At 35.0% G+C, this 20,360-nt stretch overlaps 1 pseudogene; it reads right to left on the reverse strand.

Moving 5' to 3' along the window:
• Positions 1 to 8,079: 8,079 nt before the first annotated feature.
• LOC137627409 (uncharacterized) lies at positions 8,080 to 15,396 on the reverse strand (annotated as a pseudogene).
• Between the last annotated feature and the right edge of the window lie 4,964 nt (positions 15,397 to 20,360).

Here is a 20,360-nt window from a genome sequence, read left to right on the forward strand (position 1 = left end):
ACACTTTTCCATTTATCATCTCCTACTTCACGCTTCATAGCCAGCAGCCATGTAGGCCTGGGTCTTCCAACTCTTCTAGTGCCTCGAGGAACCCAATTGAAAGTTTGGTGAACTAATCTCTCTTGGGTAATGCGAAGAACTTGCTCAAACCATCTCCATCTTCCCCTCACCATGATCTCATCCATATATGGCACTCGAGTAATCTCTCTTATAATATATATATATATATATATATATATGTGTGTGTGTGTGTGTGTGTGTGTGTCTCAGGATGGATTGTCCAGTGGTGAGCCTTTTGTGCGAGTGAAAGCGGCGCTTGGGAAAGGCATTAATATAATATTCTCTTTGACCTTTGCGGGTGGAGTTCTCACAAAAAAAAAAAAAAAAAAAAAAATATTGTCAGAACTTCCCCCTTTTTTCCCTCTCCATTTTCCCCTTTTCTCTTCTGTCGTGGCAAATGTAAAGTGGATAACCTAATTGTTTGAGTTAGCCCGCCTCCAAGAATGGCAACTCCATTATGCTTATTCCGCTTTTGGGCGAAAAGATCTGCCAAAATATGAGCTCTCGTGTACTGTTGTTTACGATCGGGATTTTTCAATAAGCGGGTTCTTATCGCTGCTGTTGTTGGCAATGTTGACGTTGTTTATGCTTATGTTGATGTTTGTGTGACTTGGGATTTATCCTCGCATATCTGTCGTTTCTTTTTTCCTCAGTTTTTCTCATTTTTAACAAAAGGGAAAAATGTGAAAGCGTGCATTACAAACTATTACTGATAACAACAACAACAATAATAATAATAATAATAATAATAATAATAATAATAATAATAAAAATAATAATAATAATAATAATAATAATAATGATGTTGATGATGACAATAATAATAATGATAATAATATTAATAATAATCCGTTTCCGTACATTTTTTCACATAAAAACTTAAAAAATAACTGCTAAATAGAAGATAAATCTCTACTCCAGAAAACGCTTATTGCATAACCCTTGATACACGTTCAAGAGAAGCCTCGCCAGAAGCTCGCAATCTGATGCATACTAATCTGTAGCCTACACAGAGCTCTTCAGATTTATTTTTGCATCTTCTCAGCCATATTGTGACGACTGTTTGGTACCCCCTGACCTTGAGGCATTTGTTGACCTAATGCCCCACTTATAGCATCTTGAGAAAATAGATGTTTGAGGCTGGAGGTGAGGATGGTAGGTTCATCCTTGCCAAGGTTCTTGGGCGGGATGTGGTGTACTATTCTGTTGATAAAGTTTTATTTTAATAATCTTCCCTTTCAAGCTCTTTCACTAGTTTCTACAACTCTTCTTTGGTACTCCCAAACAAAGCTGTATCAAACGTTCCAGTCTAATGGCAGTTATTCCTCATGCCACGAAATTGCTAACGACCCCAGTCATTTCCTTAGTCATTTTCTACCAATGTTACATATTCTTAATCAAGCTGTAAGCCTACGTTCAACCATAACAAAGTTCCCTCTACTCTTTTATATCCTAAATACATTCCATGCAGCTTCATTATAAACACATTTTTGGGGGTGATTTTCCCTATAATTTTCGTATTATTTTCCGATTTTCAGCAAAAAAAAAAAGAAAAAGAAAGAAAAAAAAAAAACTTTGGGCTCCCGTCCCTATAGCTTTATCATAAATTAAGATAAATTACGGCTCTGCCAATGAAAGTAAGCAGTGCATAATTGATCTGATTTATTTAATTCATGGTCATGCAACTTAATTTATAAAAATAAATACAACTAAATAAAATGGAATAATGGGATGATTAATTTCCTTCGTAGACATGCAACTGACTTCTTCTTCTTCTTCTTCTTCTTCTTTGTCTACATCTTTTCCCACTTCTATGTGGGGTCGCTGTTTCTGGTCAACTTTCTCCATCTACCTGTGTCCCACACCTCATCACCGGTTAAACCTTTTGATCGAAGGTCATCCTTGATACAGTCCACCCACCTTCGCTTTGGTCTCCCTCTCCTTCTTGTTCCCTGTACCTCCATTTCCATTACTCTCCTCCCAATATACTATTGTACCAACCGTGTGTCACACGTTCGTACATAGTTCATTTTGTGTATATATTATGCTTGTATCTTCGCTCTTCCCTCGCACTAAAAAGAACCAGAATAAACATGTCTGCTTTTCTCCTCTGTAACAGTGTCTGTTTTTGAACATGAAATTTCTTGTTGCTTTGAGCTTTTATATATAAAGGAGAGTGTTCTATAATAAATTTACTCAGTTGCTTTCATACTGTCTTTGAGTCACAACCTTCTCTCGGCCCGTCACACTGTTCATCTCTTCTCATGCAACTGACTGTATAAAGATAAATAAATCTTAATAAAATACCATCGCCGCATAAAAAGAACAATACAAGAAAGAAAATAAGAAGACATTGTCCACTATTCCAAAGAGTCAATATAATTGCCCATAAATCCATGTTATTTCCTATGTTACGGTCATCCAAACGACCACACCTGTGACAGACCCGTTTTTCCAAAAGGCTTCTCGGCATAAAACGGCCGCAGAATAAAATGCAAATTCTGACGATGGCGCCGTAAATCAGTAGGAAAATTTATAATAAAATCTTCTTATGGGAGAATATTCTTCCTTGGCGTGTGAGGAGGATACTGGAGACAAATGGTCTCTGGTAATCGCAGAAAAATAAATTATTATTATTATTATGATTATTATTATTATTATTAGGTAAGCTACAACCCTAGTTGGAAAAGCAAGATGCTATAAGCCCAAGGGCACCAATAGGGAAAAATAGCCCAGTGAAAAAAGGAAAAAAGGAAATGAGTAAACGATATGAGAAATAGTTAACAATAAAATATTTTAAAAACAATAACAACATCAAAACCGATATGTCATATTATATAAACTATAAAAAGACTTATATCAGCCTGTTCAACATAAAAATATTTGCTGCAAGTTTGAACTTTTAAAGTTCTACCGATTCAACTACCCAGTTAGGAAGATCGTTCCACAACTTGGTCACAGCTGGAATAAAACTTCTAGAATACTGTGTAGTATTGAGGCTCATGATGGAGAAGGCCTTACTATTAGAATTAACTACAAGCCTAGTTTTAGCATTTTGGGCGTCCAAGCTGGAAGGATAGGTTTGAGTTGAATGGCACGGGTACATAGGCCAGTGTAGGTCTTGCGTAGGCCTAGGTTTGTTGTTTAGAGTGGGACGCCATGTCCACTGGAAATCTGGCTTGGTCTTCATTCCAGTTAAAAGAAGGAAGAAGACGTTCCTGACAGAAAACTAATTAGAAATGAAAGAAGATTAGCTTTGCTGATCATGGGGACACGCAAACCCTTTCATCACGTTAAGGTATGCCCACTCATCATCATCATCTCCTCCTACGCCTATTGACGCAAAGGTCCGCGGTTAGATTTCGCCAGTCATCTCTATCTTGAGCTTTTAATTCAATACTTCTCTATTCATCATCTCCTCCTTCATGTTTCATAGCCTTCACCTATGTAGGTCTTGGTCTTCCAACTTTTCTAGAGCCTTATGGAGCCCAGCTGAACGTTTGGTGAAATAGTCTCTCTTGGTTGAATGCGACGAGCATGCCCAAACCATCTCCATCTACCCTTCATCATGATCTCATCCACATATAGCACTCGAGTAATCTCTCTTATAGTTTCATTTTTAATCCTGTCCTGCCATTTAACTCCCAATATCCTTTTGAGGGCTTTGTTCTCAAATCTACTAAATCTGTTGGAGACCGTTTCATTGTCATACCATGACTCATGTCCATATAGTAACACCGATCTTACTAAGCTGATGTATAGTCTGATTTTTTTTTTTTTTTTTTTTATGTAATTTCAAACGATTTGATTTCCAAATTTTACTTAACCTAGCCATTGTCTGATTTGATTTTTTTCAATCTTTCACTAAACTCTAATTCTAAAGACCCTGTATTGGAGATCATAGTTCCTAAATACTTAAATGATTCTACCTCATTAATCCTTTCTCCTCCCAAGGATATTTCATCATCCATTGCATACTCCGTTCTCAACTCTGTCTTTCTTCTATTTATCTTGAGCCCAACCTCGTGTGATATTTCATGCAGTCTAGTAAGCAAGCATTGCAGATCCTGTGGTGTTCTGCTAATAAGGACAGCATCATCAGCATACTCTAGGTCTGCTAAATATCCATCAACAATCCTTGACTACCATCTCCGACTGTTCTACGCATTACAAAATCGATGAGGAGGATAAACAACAGGAGACAACACATTCCCTTGGAGTGCTCCGCTGTTCACTGGAAATACATTTGACAGGACTCCACTAACATCAACTTTGCATTTGCTATGCTCGTGAATAGATCTAATCAAATTTACATATGTAAGGAGAATTCCATCATAACGTAGGCTTCTCCACAAAGTTGGCCGGTGCACACTATCAAAGGCTTTTTCATAGTCCACAAATGCCGTAGATTCGGCAAAACGCTGGAATGTGCCATGTATCAAGATAAAAGCAGGCCGGGAAGAAAAAAGGAAATAAAAGAGTGCAAGCACTTTCGTGTTATATTACACTACTTCAAGGTCTCTCTCTCTCTCTCTCTCTCTCTCTCTCTCTCTCTCTCTCTCTATATATATATATATATATACATACACACACAGACACCACACACACACACATATATATATATATATATGTGTGTGTGTGTGTGTGTATAATGTGTGTATTATACACGTTATGTTACATCACCATACTGAGAGTAGCTGTAATTACTAGTTCCAGAACCCTGTCAACCTGAGTGTTATCACCAAAAGGCAATTGATTACCAGGTATTCATTATTACCTACTGGAACACACTTGCAAACGCATGCATAGGAAACCGTAAACCCTCACCAAATTTGAGGAATGAAACTTGAGAAAATGTGTCCTGGAATTTTCGAGTGAATTCCAGTTTTTATATTGAGAAAATGTGTCCGGGAATTTTGAGTGAATTTCCAGTTTTCATATTGAGAAAATGTGTCGTGGAATTTTGAGTGAATTTCCAGTTTTTATATTGAGAAAATGTGTCTGTGGATTTTGAGTGAATTTCCAGTTGTTATATTGAGAAAATGTGTCGTGGAATTTTGAGTGAATTTCCTGTTTTTATGTTGAGAAAATGTGTCTTGGAATTTTGAGTGAATTTCCAGGTTTTATATTGAGAAAATGTGTCGTGGAATTTTGAGTGAATTTCCAGTTTTTATATTGAGAAAATGTGTCGTGGAATTTTGAGTTAATTTCCATTTTCTTTTTTTTTTGCATCATTCATCTCCCTTCGATTCAACGGAGTATTACAAAAATAATCATATAAATGTTTACAGGGCGTAGTGAGAAATACTGTGCTGTTAACAGTACCTCAAAATTGTATCACCAGGCATATACTAAAAGAAAAACATATGGCAGTTCAAATGTTCTGATAAATACACAATAAATTTCATTTTACTGTTATAAGAGACGGAAGAAATAGAGCTACATTATGCCCAAATACGAATTTGTCAAGAAGAGATGGCAATAGAATCATGAACAGTCTTGGGAAAAAAAAAAAAATTGACTCCTTGGCTCATTGTTTTCGTCTCCAAACAAACCTAACCTAAGATCATATTGGTCTTGACTCCGTGGCATCAAAACTTCAATTAGCTTTTCTATAGCTCATCTTTGTTATCAGGATAAGTTTTTTTTATTTTTATTTTTTATTTTTTGTGAGGTTCACATAGGTTCACCCTTGGTCTTTGTCAATAGGCTGAAAATATATTCAATTGGAAAATACTTCGTAACTGCTCAAGGAATTATCTTTATAAAATCTATTTAAGCATATTTAATGTAGTTAATATTCTTAGTGTTTTATTTGTATTTTTCATTTCTTTGTAGTTTATTTATATCCTTATTCCCTTTCCTTACTGGGCTATTTTTCCTTATTAGAGCCCTTGGGCTTATAACATCCTGATTTTCCAACAAGGGTTGTATCTTATCTAGTAATAATAATAATAATAATAATAATAATAATAATAATAATAATAATAATAATAATAATGATAATAATAAGATACGTCTCTCTCTCTCTCTCTCTCTCTCTCTCTCTCTCTCTCTCTCTCTGATAGAAGCTGTCTTCATTCATAATGCATCATTTCCATATAATAATTGCGCTGTGTCAGGGAGTGGCACATCTCATAACTACACTTACATTGGCTTTAGTCAGTAGCGTTTGTCTCAATTTGTAAGCCTTCGTTGCAATTTAGGATTCCCGGCCGTGTAACAGAGATGGCGTGGGCACGATTAAAGTTTAAAGGTCGCACATGAATGGCAGAGGCAAGGGACAGTGAAATTGCCCTATCAAGTAGGACAATGCCCTAGAGACTGACCATAGATATGATCAGCGACCAAGCCCTCTCAGCATTCAATCTAGGACCACGTAGGGCCAGGCAATGGCTACTCATGACTCAGCAGATAGACCTATAGGCTCCTCTAAACTCCCCATCCTTAGGTCACAAGGATGGTGAGGTTGCAGCGATCCAAAGGAACTAATGAGTGTTGAGGATGGATGGTGGAGAGGGAGTAAGAAGAGCTTGGGAGGAACCTATTAGGGGGAGAAGATCAAGAGGGAGGCGGAGAAATAGATGACGAGATAAGGTGAAGGATGATATGGAGAGAAGAGGTTTAGTGGAAGAGGGTGCCTTTGATAGAAAGCATTGGAGAGGGTGCATCAGGCAACCGACCCCTTAATTTAGGGATAACGGTGGTGAAGGAGGAGAATGATATATAGTAGAATTTGTCTTACTTTTAGGGTAAAAGCTACGTATCAGTTTTTCATATTATAGTAAAACGATAAATCGGAAGGAAAACAAATATTTATCTGTGGCAAATGGATTTTTGCAGATAGCATATCAAAGCAACATTCCCTAAATGACTTAAACAAGACAGAAATTGATGGAAACTTTTTCAATAAATTGAAAAACATAGATCTAGTAAAATGTGTATGAAAAGGTTTCTTCATTTCTTGTTATCTATTTGATTCAGTAATACTTAGGAATATGCGATGTTGTGACTTGAAATGTTTTCTGTGCAAAGTGTGCTCTGCAAGATGTCAATTTCACAGAAGACGTCTTTCGATGAATTAACGAATCTCTCTCTCTCTCTCTCTCTCTCTCTCTCTCTCTCTCTCTCATGTTTATTTGTGCGAACCAATTAATATATATATATATATATATATACTGTATATATATATATATATATATATGTGTGTGTGTGTGTGTGTGTGTATATATATATATAAATTTATACATATATATTTTTATGTGCGTGTGTGTGTTTGTGTGTATGTATGTTTCAAATGATCGCATTATTCCAATATGATTAAATTTGAGAATAAAAATCTAAGAAATATTATCTTATATTGTTTAATAGTTTATTTACAAAAAAGATTCATAAAAAGGCAATTGAAACAACTGTTGCCTATTCTCTTTAAGTCCCTCTTAAAACATGTTAGTCGCTGAGATCCGTTTTCTCTGATTAGTTGAGATCGGTCCATAAAGAAGCCCCTGGGATCTACCGAAACTGTTTTTCTTTACAAATCTGAAACAGAAGTGATGAATAAATTTAAAACATCAACTCTTGGAAAACAAAGTAGTTATTTATGTGATCATTTTTTTATTGTTCTTTAAATATTTTATTTTCATTGTTCAATACTTCTCTTGTTCATTTATTTTCTTGTTTCCTTTCCTGACTGGGATAATTTTCCCTGTTGGAGCCCTTGAGCTTATAGCATCCTGCTTTTTCCAACTATGGTTTAACTAAGATAATAATAATAATAATAATAATAATAATAATAATAATAATAATAATAATAATAATAATAATAATAATAATAATCTGAAATCAAGTACTCGAAGACATTGCCGAATTTAACAAGTCCTTAGTATGCTTTATTTATAGGTAATTCTAATGTATCAGTTGTACAAGTTAAGGTTCTCAAACTGTATATATATATATATATATATATATATATTAGGCAGTCTAAAGATATTAGGCAAATAAATCATACTTGCCTCTTCTTATCCGGACTCTTCCCCGTTATTTCAGCGTTGCATAAGAACTGTCCGAAGAAGGCGGGAGATACGTATTACCGGTTTGAGGCGGGGGGCCATACGACTGTCCTAAGACAAAGCCTGGTGAATCTTGGGCTACGAATCCTTGGGACTGGCTGACTGTTTGAACTGGCTCTGGGAAAAACTGCGCAGTCTTGAAAGCATGGAAATCCTTTTGGGCATCGAATGAAGCGCTGTGGAGACAATTAAAAGGCAGTTATTAAGTGGAATAGGCCTAATTGATAGATTTTTGAAAGATGGCTAAATTTCCAAACGGTTGATTACAAATAACTGTTCGCAAAACTATTATAAAATTATCTCTATTTTTAGCTACATTAGAACTGTTGTTTTCTCTTAATTATTTTTTCGATAGTATTCAAAACATTCAAAATATTTTGTAATGATTTATGTGAGCTAGGACTAACGATACGTATACATAGGCTGACACATAAGTAGGCCTACCCCTTTTGCAACTGCTAAGCAATACTTTTTAAGGTATGGAAGATTGAAAAAAGGGAAAAACAAAAGCAATTAATTTTAATTCTAATTTTGGTATTTAAAGAATTGGATTTTAATAACTTCTTGATTTCTTCATAGTATTGGGAAAGCTTTCTAAAAGAGAATACTACACAAAAAGGAATGGTGCATCTCGTATCTCTCTCTCTCTCTCTCTCTCTCTCTCTCTCTCTCTCTCTATGCTACACAAAAAGGAATGGTGCATCTCTCTCTCTCTCTCTCTCTCTCTCTCTCTCTCTATGCTACACAAAAAGGAATGGTGCATCTCTCTCTCTCTCTCTCTCTCTCTCTCTCTCTTTATGCTACACAAAAAGGAATGGTGCATCTCTCTCTCTCTCTCTCTCCTCTCTCTCTCTCTCTCTCTATATATATATATATATATATATACTGTATATACAGTATATATATAGATAGATAGATAGATAGATAGTTAAAGATGAATTAAACTAACAAATAACTTTAACTGGAAGCAGATTAAGGGTAAAAACATTGATAACATATTCTAATTCAACAACTTACTGGAAAGAAGGAATTTCCTTCTTGAACTTCGTGGCGCCAAGAGAGGCAAAGGAGTCTACCTCCTTCTGAACAAGTCCCAGGCCCAGGCGTGGGTAGGTTGATGGTAGTTTTGACAATCTCAGGCTTCAGGAATGGTATTGGGATGTATTTCAACACCGGGGTCAACTTGGGAACTGGGATCTCTATGGGTTTGTCCTGGAAGATCGGGGGAAACCGGTAGTGAGTGAATAGAAAACGGGAAGACATAAAAGCTTATGAAGGGGGCTGTGATTTCAAAGAGTTCAACATATTTTGATTGACCACTATTTGCTGTTATTTAATTATTTGATTTCCTTTCTTAGTTTCCTTTAAACACTCAACTGGGCATGTGGGTCTTTTCTGCCCTTCGTGATAAATAGTGATTCAAATAAGTTTGACATATTTTGCCCAATATTTTCTGTAATCGGTTTATTTTTCTTCGTGTCCTTTTAACACTCAACGGGGCATGTGTGGGTTTGTTCTTTCCTTCATGATAAAGAGATTAATTAATAATTATATAAAATCAAGACTCAGAAATTATCATTATCTGGGCTCTGTAATCCCTTTCAAAATATGGTTTAGCTATTTTTTGGCAAATACACCCCAACTGCCCAAAATTCCATTAGAATGTTTTTTTGTAGATTTTTAAAATATAAACATCATGCTAACAAAAAAAACAAACATACACAAGTGGATAATTAGTATATTTCCAATTTAATTTGCTTCGATTCCCTGTATTCATAAATATGTGTAGTCTAGTGCCTAGGTTCATAGTAAATTAGAATGATCGGCTCTGAATGGTTTTTTTTTTTCCAGCAAAACTTAAGAAAATATGTACCTTTACTGAATATTCAATCCATAATGTTCAACCGCTAATGAACTGTTAGGTCTCAAAGCTAATCCAAAATCGACTACTAAAAAATATCATGACTATTTTAACACTATCAATAGTTTGATAACTGTCTTTTGCATTATGAATAGTCTATTTATTAGACCTAACTAAATTGAATGTTCCTTACCGGAGAATCCTGAAGGTCACTAAACAATTTATCTGCAAGTCTTTCATCTAATCATATCTTAACAATTTTGTCACCCAAATCTAACCCATCTTCTCCTTCGGTGTTTCAATGGTCTGATTATTGTTATACGTTTAAAGAAGCGGCAATCATCAATGAATTGATACTATTTTGTCTTGTCATAATTCAAACACAGTGATAATGAAATTAGTAGCAATCTATGTTAGCAAACTATTCCAGATGCTAATCTCTTGATTGCCATTCATAAATACGTTGGAATAGGTCAAACTTACTGCTTGTATTTGCAAATCCACAATACTTTCACCTTTGAAAGGAAGAGCATCTGATACTTGATGTGTTTCATGTAATTATTTCATATAATTAATACTTTAGAAGAGTAAATCTTATTGGAAATACACCCCCCAAAAATATACTTATTTTATACTTACGCTCTGATATAAAACTGATTTCCTTGTTTAAGTTATCAACAAAGGAGTATATAGATAACTTTGTATGTAGAAATTTGGTTTCCTTAATGTGATCTCAATGCACAAACAAACACGCGCATACTCGTGTAATGCATCTACAGTAACATCTACCTTTATATAAAGCTCGTACTTACCTTGACGAAAAATTCGGGTTTGAATATTACTTCAGGTGGACTGTAGGTTTCGGGAGGTGGCCCATATGTCTGGGGAGGTGGAGGGGGTCCATAGGTTTCAGGGGGTGGTCCATATGTCTCAGGAGGGGGAAGTGGTCCGTAGGTCTCAGGAGGTGGACCATAGGTCTCAGGAGGCGGTGGTCCGTAGGTCTCAGGAGGTGGTGGACCATAGGTTTCAGGAGGTGGTGGTCCGTAGGTCTCTGGAGGTGGACCATATGTCTCTGGAGGTGGACCATATGTTTTCGGGAGGTGGACCATAGGTCTCAGGAGGAGGCCCATAGGAGACCGGTGGAGGGCCATAATATTGAGGCGGTGGTCCATAATAGGTAGACGGCGGGGCAGGAACGGGCAATAAGTATTTCGCTCCTTTAAATTCATCATCTTGACCTAAAAGTTTCTTCTTCAAGAAGAGGAAAAATGTCCCCCTCGGCCGACGACACATAACACGCGATGGCGCATGCTATGACGTACTGGAAAAAGAAACATGTACACCACTTAAGATAACGTTGGTAACAGGGAAAGATAATGTTAATGGAAATGTCACTTTTAGGTGATGTAAACCTAACGTAACCGTTCTAATCTGTCCAATCTTCGAGAGAAAGAGACGGTCGGCCGAATCCCGTTATTGGCTGTTATTCCCTTTTTCCCGAGATGGGTAAACATGTCCTAGGCTACCTTCACCTAAAGATCTATAGACTTAGCCTTCGCCAACCTTGAGATCTTGAGGCGACGTCTGAATAGGTTATACATTGAGGCTTCCCTCCCTCACTCTCTCCTCACTCTCTCCTTCCTTCATCTGTCCATTAAGTCCCAAACTCTTCTTATTCTATTCTGTTAAAATTATGTTTACTTCAATAAATCTTACCATGGGTTCCCCTTCCTGAATCCCACTCTTGTGGAGGTGGGTAAGTGTGGTAAAGAAACTATCATAAACTTATATCTCTTTACAAACCAACCTGACAGAGGTTTTGCCTCGAATCTCGAACCGTAGATTTAGGCTTAAAATTCAAGGTCAGTTGGTATCTGTCGCCACATTTGTATAAAGTATGAAAGAAGTTGTTATAATAATTAAAAGCTCCTTTGTGAAATGATTTTTTTTTTTTTTTTTTTTTTTTTTTGTGTGTGTCTCGTAAAGAGATTGTTTTTACAACAGTCTAATTTCACCGTCAAAATTAATGCTCCGGTTTCTTCAAAAGAAGAAGCTTCTAAATGCAAATTAACCTCAAGTGGCGGAAATTCCATCAGTTGTACCTCACGCTGTTCACTTTAGTCGTTACTTTATATATTCTAAATGCCAGGCCTTCTCCAGCATAAGGTTCAATACTCCACAGTATTCTAGAAGTTTTATTTCAGCTTTGACCTACTTGTGGAAAGATCTTAATCAGGTAGATAGGTCGTAATTCTGACCATCCTTTGCCTTCAAATCTTCCCGGATAGTACCCTCCTATTCGTAATACCAGGTATGCAGTAAATTCTAATAGCCAGGTCTTCTCCATCATGAAGTTCAATACTACACGGTATTCTAGAAGTTTTATTCAATCTGTGACGCACTTGTGGAAGGATGTTTCTAATCGGGTAGTTGAATCGGTAGAACTTCAAAAGTTCAAACTTGCAGCAAATGTTTTTATGTTAAACAGGCTGACATAAGTCTCTTTTTATAGTTTATTCATATAAGATGTTTTAATCTTGTTACTATTCTTAATATATTTCATTTTAATTGTTTATTACTTTTCATATAGTTTATTTATTTCCTTATATCCTTTCCTCACTGGGCTATTTTTTCCTGTTAGAGACCTTGGGCTTATAGCATCCTGCTTTTCCAGCTAGGGTTGTGGCCTGGCTAATAATGATTATAACCAATTATTAGTCTCATTTTCCTCCCATTTTGCTGTACAGCTTATATACTTTTTTCTTCATCCTCAGTTGAACGGCCTCCCCGGCATGAGCACTGAAGGGACCACTTCCCAATCCCAGAAATAAAATCTTAAACACTACCGAATAAACCTTGGTTTTAATCCCGTAGATTTTTTTTTACTAAAAATATTGGGCCTTTTTCGCTGTCTACACTTTTATTATTTTTTTTTTTTACCAATTCCCATCACTCTGATATATATTTATACTCACTTCTGGTGTAAATATCGTCGAATAACAAAGAACATTACCTCTCGTTTCTGGTTAAACAGAAAATTTAAATTTTCTAGTTAGGAATCCCACCAACTTGTTCCGCTATTGTTCGAAATTATTTTATTGGTAGAAAGCTGTGTCTTTTTTTAAGTGTTTACAATTTCCTTTTACTATAACAAAATAAATCTGTTAATCACTTTGGGTCAGTAATCAATCTATTCATTCCAACTCACTTCTGGTGTGACTATTATCGTTACATTCGGTTTCACAGTTTTTTGTAAAGCGTAGAAATTTAGGATTTTCTAGTTAGGAACCCCACCTACATGGAGGTAGAGGCTTTAAAGTAATGTGAATGGGAGTTTGGTAGATTAATATGCTCCGGCATTGTTTGAAATCATCAAGAGATAACAGTGCCATTTTTTTCTATATCTTCACCATTTGTGTGGCCTGATGACCTCAAAATAGGTCTGATAATCATTCTCGGTCAATAATTATAATCTGAGGATCATAGATACCTTCCTAACGAATTTCATGTTCTAATGAAATTTATGAACTTTATATAAGATATTGGAGATGATAGATAAATCGTCTTAAGATTTTAATCTTAAAATAAGAAATATTTCTAAGCTGAATTTGGTACTATGCTTTGTATGCTATACAAAATGATAATGATAATTACGGCCTCTTCGCATGAAGTAGAACAAGGAGGGTAATTTCCGTAGACTTTTCGTCAAGGAATAGTTTTCCATAATTATAATAATCGTAATTATTTTTTTATTCATTGTAAGCCACCAAAGGTCTCTTAACTTCTAATTTTCCTCAAATTTTATACACTTGCACAAGTAAACAGTGAAACTGATCTGAAAATATATGTAAATTCTTTAAAATTTCCATTGACGCATTATATCCCAATCAGATTCAATTTTTGTTTGAGTAAAAGTTGTTCTATTTTAGGAAATTTATTTCTTTGCAGATGAAGCATATCAAAATTATTAGAATGTGATTAATAGAACCAATGATGATGCTAATTATGATAGTAATAGTAAATGTATAAATACAAGAATAACTAATAATTCATCATTATTATTGCACCGTATTAATTTTTTGTTTCATTCAGTGTAGGAATTGTAACATCAAATAAAGTTTCATCTACAACCCAAGAAACATAAAAAGGTGTGTCTTTGAAAACAGAACCATTTATATCAATGTAACCACGAAATAGTTACCAACGTATTTTCTTCGTTACCGAAATTACACTACCTAGTTATGCACTACACTATCTCACCTAAGTAGATTAGTGTCGTGTTCCTAACTTCCTTCTTTGCCGCAGGGCATAACAAAAAGGGTTTTTCTCTCGTTTCACATCGTCCACTGTATTCTGTAACCTCTTTAACATTATTTAAGAGCCAAATTCTTGCACATTTTAAATGCAGATAACAAAAGTATGTGTAGTGCCATATCCTTTGTACCATGGTCTTTCATTGTCTTTTGGGTAGATTTCTCTTGCTTGAGAGTATACCCAGCCACACTATTCTGTCTTCCTCTTGTCATTTTGAAATTTTTATATTGTATATATGAAAGATTTATTTTAATGTTGTTATTGTTATTGAACTTATATTTTAGGTTATTTCCTTATTTCCTTTCGTCACTGAGTTATTTTCCATGTTGGGGCCCATCTGCTTATAGCACACTGCTTTTTCAACTAGGGTTGTAGCTTGGCAAGTAATAATATAATAATAATAATAATAATAATAATAATATAATAATAATAATAATAATAATAATAATAATAATAATAATAATAATAATAATAATAATAATAATAATACACTTGCATGGATACGTGGCCACAAATATTTTTTCCTCTGTGAGCTGTCAATCTTTTTTTCCTCGAGCTTGCATCGCTCCAACCATCTCATTTAAGTATATTTATATTTTCCCTTCATATTTCAACTTATTTGCCCAAGTACTAAAAGTATTTCTTCTCATGAATATCAGATTTCATAGCAAATTGCGAACATGTGAAATTAGAAATAATTAGGAAGGATCATACCCCTGCTCTGTCAATGTATGAAAATTATGAAATAATAAATAAAAACCATGAAATGTAGTTAATCCATATTAAGACCTGGTTTTTTTCCTCAAATTTTGCTCGTATATTCCTTGTTTCATACCACAAAACTTCAGAAAATATTCATCTGAATCCATTGATTAGTTTATGGGATATACACAAGCATGCAAGCAAGCTAACATCAGCGTGTAATAAAGCTCTGTTCATTAAAGCTAACTCTACAAAAATCTAATTAACTAATGGTATCACCACTGTGATATAATGATCATCAGTCTTCGCATGTCATCTATAATCAGTAGCTCTGTATAAAGTTGGAAATTGAGTTAAAATTGAAAACTCCATCTTACTTACCACCTTCATCTTGGAGGTGTTTCAGAAGATCTAGATTCCAAAGCGACCAGCCCCAATGATTATGTCCTCTTCACCCGAGTGAAAGTTCACCATTACGATTCCCTTTTGCCTTCGGCCTCTTTTATACCTTTGCTTGTTTTCCGAACCACGTCCCTCCCCCTAGTCATAGTCTTGAATCACGTGACCGTCTTGGGATGCCCACCTTTCTTCACTCTTCTGCTTTTACTCTCTCTTGTGCGCTACATCATTGTATTGTATATTTAATATATTCTCTCTCTCTCTCTCTCTCTCTCTCTCTCTCTCTCTCTCTATATATATATATATATATATATATATGTATATATATATATGTATATATATACAGTATATATATATATATATATATAGTCTGTTCTTGTAAAATGTAAGTACTGCTTACAAATATTCTATACATTCTTTTTATATACATTTGGATATATTATATATACACACATGTGTATGTATGTACAGTACATATATATATATATATATATATATATATATATATATATATATATATATATATATATATATATATATATATATATATATATATATATGTGTGTGTGTGTGTGTGTGTGTGTGTGTGTGACATTGAGTTTCATTTTAGACTTAACGTTATTATTCTTTCAAATATCAATCTATAATTAACTTCACCATACATTGAGATTTATTTCCATGTAAGATCTATTTTCTATACCATTATATAATCTATGCCTTTTTAATATTAGCAGGCCTACATGAGAGACAATTACTAATACACTCATCTATCCTGAGAGTCAAAATCTGATATCTGGTCTTTGTGCCTTGAATCCAAATCAACCATTATTAAGGAATCGGTTGTAAACTTACTGATACGCAGTATATATATATATATATATATATATATATATATATATATATATATATATATATATATATATATATATATATATATATATATATATATGGGCATGTGTTTCATATTATTATTATTATTATTATTATTATTATTATTATTATTAATTGCTAAGCTACAAGCCTAGTTGGAAAAGCAGGATGCTATAAGTCCAGGGGCTCCAACAGGGAAAATAGTATTGATCTATCGTGCTGAAGACAAGTTAGTCCAAATAATTATTTTCCGTGTACAACAAATCACTCTAAACTGTGTGAAATCAAAAAAAGTCGATTCTTCGAAGTGGTGTCAGAGTAGGTACGCTTATTTTATATAAAATTTAATTTGAGCATAGGTTACTGTCAACATATATATCGAATTTGAGATTTGATTATAGTATTTGCTTGAGGTACAGTATACAAATAAATTAACCCAACACAGTATTTTTTTTTTTTTTTTTTTTTTTTTTTTTTTTTTTTTTTTTGTGGTGGTGGCCTGATTGATAATGTTTCTGCCTTGTGTTTGCGAGACGGGGGTTCGAGTCCCACTCAGACTCTTTAGTTCCTTTAGTGACTACAACTTTACCATCCTTGTGAGCTAAGGTTGTGTGGGGTTTGTGGGACCCTATAGGTCTACCTGCTTAGTCCTCCTTGGTCCTAGCTTGGACGCTGATCATATAATATATGGTCAATATATAGGAGATTGTCCTGATTGCTAGAGCAATGTCACTGTCCCTTGACTCTGCCATTCATGAGAGGCTTTTAAACCTCTAAAAAGGTCCAAGCCATCTTAGAATATTCTGATCCATCTTTTCAACTCAACATCTCCTCCTACGCCTATTGACGCAAAGGGCCTCGGTTAGATTTCGCCAGTCGTCTCTATCTTGAGCTTTTAATTTCATACTTCTTCATTCATCATCTTCTGAATGTACTTCATGCTGCATAGTCCTCAGCCACGTAGGCCTGGGTCTTCCAACTCTTCTAGTGTCTTGTGGAGCCCAGCTGAACGTTTGGTGAACTAATCTCTCTTGGGGAGTGCGAAGAGCATGCCCAAACCATCTCCATCTACCCCTAATGATGATCTTCTCCACATATGGCACTCAAGTAATCTCTCTTACAGTTTCATTTCTAATCCTGTCCTACCATTTAACTCCCAATATCCTTCTGAGGGCTTTGTTCTCAAGTATACTAAATCTATTGGATATTGTTTCATTGTCATACCATGACTCATGCCCATATATCAACACCGTTCTCACTTAACTGAAATATAGTCTGATTTTTATGTAAAATTTCAGGCGATTTGATTTCCAAATTTTACTTAACCTGGTCATTTTCTGATTTTCTTTCTTTTCAATCTCTCATTAAACTAAATCTTTTCAATCACAGAGACTTTTTTTTTTTTTTTTTTTTTTTTTTTTTTTTTTTTTTTTTTTTTTTTTTTTTTTTTTTAGCCGGTTAGATTTTTTACAGCAGTAACATTCGCCATCCACACTTCACTTCCATATAGGAGGGTTAGCTTATAATTTCTTTTAAAAAAAACTAGAAAAGCATTCTGAAAGTGCAGACCTCCACCACGACAGCTTATTTCTCGAAACCAACTTTCCTCAGGCTTAATTCGATGGACGTTTTGCTCGACCTTGACCTTGACCTTTGACCTAGGACTTTCAAAATTAAATCACTTCGACGTCTCAACATAACAATCAACCCCTGAAAGTTTCACTACGCCATGAGTAAAACAAACAAACAAACAGACAGATAGGGACAAAAATATAACCTCCCATCTTCGTTGGCGGAGGTAATAATTTGTAGCAAATGATATTCGAAACTGAGTTTTAATAAACTGTCGATGAAAGAGAAAGGGATGCAGTCTGTCAAAGCCTAGTCTCATTAAAGATTGCAAAGCTGAATGCTGAAATTACAGAGGCTGATATTATGGTTAAGTTCATTACGTAATCTTATTCGCCTGCCTTGTGATCAACGATTTATTGAATCTGGGTCATAACCTTGTTGAATTTGATTACAGCCAAGATATAAAGCATGTTTTAGAAGGATAACAAGAAGGAGTGTCATAATTTTAACGAGTATATTATATGACGGAAATTGTGTAACTTTTCCAAATATTTTAATGTCAATCAGAATTCAATAATTTAGTAAGACCTTTTCTTTGAACTTCATACTAAAGTTTGATTACAAATGTTTCAACGAAGTAATTTCTCTCTCTCTCTCTCTCTCTCTCTCTCTCTCTCTCTCTCTCTCTCTCTCTCTCTCTCTCTCTCTCTCTCTCTCTCTGAGTTTGTTTACAAAGGTTTCATCGAATGAATTTCTCTCTCTCTCTCTCTCTCTCTCTCTCTCTCTCTCTCTCTCTCTCTCTCTCTCTGCGTTCGAGGGGAACAGATTGATATATTCTTGATAATTTAGTATGCTTCTATTTACCCAAACCCATTCTGAGATAAAGTGGAGAAAGAAAATCTCTCTCTCTCTCTCTCTCTCTCTCTCTCTCTCTCTCTCTCTCTCTCTCTCTCTCTCGATAGGTCTTATTTGTTCAAATTTACTTTCCATCATAAACCGTAATCATTATCCCTGGCTTCTGAATGGCCAAAACATTAAGACCAACGCGAGGTATTACGTACTCCCACTTACCTGTCACTTTGAATGATTAATTAGAACAGGTAACTCGTAGCTGCAGTCCCTTCCAGGTGTGTAATCCTTAGGTAAACTTATACCTGGACATTCCACTCTCTCTCTCTCTCTCTCTCTCTCTCTCTCTCTCTCTCTCTCTCTCTCTCTCTCTCTCTCTCTCTCTCTCTCTCTCTCTCCAATAGGTCTACTTAAAGGAAGCTGAAGTCTGTCATTATTTTCTCCCTTGTATTTTTGTAACATTTGGAAACGTCTTTGCCTGGTGATCTGCTAGACTGGGGTTCGAGACCCGTTTCTAGTAGTGTCTGCAACCTCACTATCCTTGTGAGCTAAGGAGGGAAGGTTTGGATCATCAGCAACCATTGCCTGGCCCTCCCTGGTCCTAGCTTGGGTTTTAAATCATCTCATGAATGGCATGGGCAATGGAGTGACAATGCCCTAGCTAGCAGGACAATGCCTTAGAGACTGACCATATTACATATGATCAGCGTCCAGCCCTCCTAGTAGCAGTAGTAGTAGTATTTCAGTCCTTCAGTTTATTATTATTATTATTATTATTATTAGTAGTAGTAGTAGTAGTAGTAGTAGTAGTAGTAGTAGTAGTAGTAGTAGTATTTCAGTCCTTCAGTTTCAAATTGGTTTCAATAAAAAGTTGTATTATTTTCTTATTTATTTTTACCATTTACTGGAGTATCTTGTCAAACTAGAATTGTGTTTGGGTGTTTGGTCGTATTTTTGCCTGATATTATGTGTATCGAAGATACCTCAAAATCTTATGTATAAATTCCAATTAAGTTTTATGGAAACCAGAGCTACAGACACAGAAAGAACCTATTCATTTTTGAGAGAGATTCCTTTATCAGTGGCGGAGGTTTGCCCTCTCTAATGGCTTTCAAAAAAAAAAAAATTATGCACATGAAAATAAAAGTATGTTCATTAAAAAAAATTCAATGTAGATTATAATATTCAGGTAAATGCACATTGTAATGTGTAATTTTGCACGAAACTTATAGACCGAAGAGACAAGATAATGTTCGGGTCTGACAGTTGACTCGTGAGAAACTTTAGTTTACTTGTAATTTATCGTGTTTGTCTTTTTAAACCTTTTTTATTCTTTTTACGATTTTATCTATAAAATTCGCAAATTATTTTCCAGTTATTTTATTTTTGTAATAAAGTATTAATACATAGCACTAATTTATCCGTTCGTAAATTGTTAAAATAGAGACAAATGTCAATTGTGTGAACTTGCTAGCACCTGGAGGAAGAGTTAAAAAACATGAATACAGAATCCTTTATTTTTTATTCATGAAATTCATGAAGTATAGAGATTTCAAATACACTAGACAACAAATTTCACCTAACTCTCGTGTCTGACATAAAACAGAAGTTTAACCGACGAAGTTCTTAAACAACTTCTCTTTTTGAGGACTTAAAGCATAATA

Source organism: Palaemon carinicauda, chromosome 35 (assembly GCF_036898095.1).
Source record: "Palaemon carinicauda isolate YSFRI2023 chromosome 35, ASM3689809v2, whole genome shotgun sequence".
Taxonomy (NCBI): domain Eukaryota; kingdom Metazoa; phylum Arthropoda; class Malacostraca; order Decapoda; family Palaemonidae; genus Palaemon; species Palaemon carinicauda.